Here is a 1,099-nt window from a genome sequence, read left to right as displayed (position 1 = left end):
CACCATGCACTACTTGTCAAAGCCGTCCGAGGGTCCTGCGATTGTGACCGTGATGCCACCGTCTCCACCGTTTCAGCATGCACCCGAGGAGGAGAAACTGCTACAGGACATCCTATAGGAATCCCGTAGCAGTTCATCCAGCTAGAGTGCACACCATCAAGGCGCCTGCAACACATAGAGCGGGCACATGCACCATCCGCAGCCAGGTAATAAGCGTCGCAACCAACAACAGTCTGCGAGGAGGAACCCCCGTGCCTGTGCACGAAGCAGCAACAAGAAAATCCAATCACCCTCGTCCTGAAACCTGAAAATCACGTCGCGGCCGCACAGGTAAGTGCCTCACCCTTTTTTCGTCAAATTACATGAACTATGCTTTGAAATGTTTGCAAGTGTGGAAATGAATGGGTTGAGCAGTCGGGTAGCCATTCAACTGGCCACCACGACTAGTCAGATGGTCTAGTCAGATTTTGAAAGTGTTGGTCGTGGCAAGCAAAACGAGTAATGGACATGTGAGAAGCGTCCAGTCAAGGAGAAGCGGCGATATAACGGAAATGGCGGCGGCGGATCTGCAGGGAATGATGCGGCAGTAAGGGAGACTTGCAGTGAAAGGAGTAGGTGACGTCGTCCAACGGTCCGGCAGGGACAGCTCACCCCCACGCCACGAGTTCGGCCGGGATTCAAATCCACCGGCTAGATCGTCACTCCACTCATTTATCACCAGCCGTTTTGTAGTCGAGTAAGCCTCCGAATTTCTCTGAAGCTCGTTACTCCAAGTCCTCGGCTCGTTCAGACGTCTGGTGGTGGCACAGAAGGCACAGAACCACTGCCGTGCTCTCCGGAACCTGTGCGCGACTTCTACAGGAAGCTACGCTACAGGAAGCTAGCCGCTACGGAGGAAAATTGATCTATTCACGTCAAAGGTGGCGAATTGGAAAAGGTAAGCCTGAACCTGTTCCTCCCATGCAATTGGTTTGAAGGGTGGCGAAGTCGACGTCCTCAAAAATGTAAAACTACAGTCTGAGCATAAAATTGCAAGCGTCGTCTTCCTTTTGCATGAAAAGTGTCGTCGTAGTATATGCGGGGTTTTCTACAGGATTTG

Source organism: Pinus tabuliformis, chromosome 4_1, assembly GCF_031772625.1.
Source record: "Pinus tabuliformis cultivar Carrire ecotype Pingquan chromosome 4_1, CPIR1, whole genome shotgun sequence".
Taxonomy (NCBI): domain Eukaryota; kingdom Viridiplantae; phylum Streptophyta; class Pinopsida; order Pinales; family Pinaceae; genus Pinus; species Pinus tabuliformis.
Note: the sequence above shows the minus strand (reverse complement) of the source record.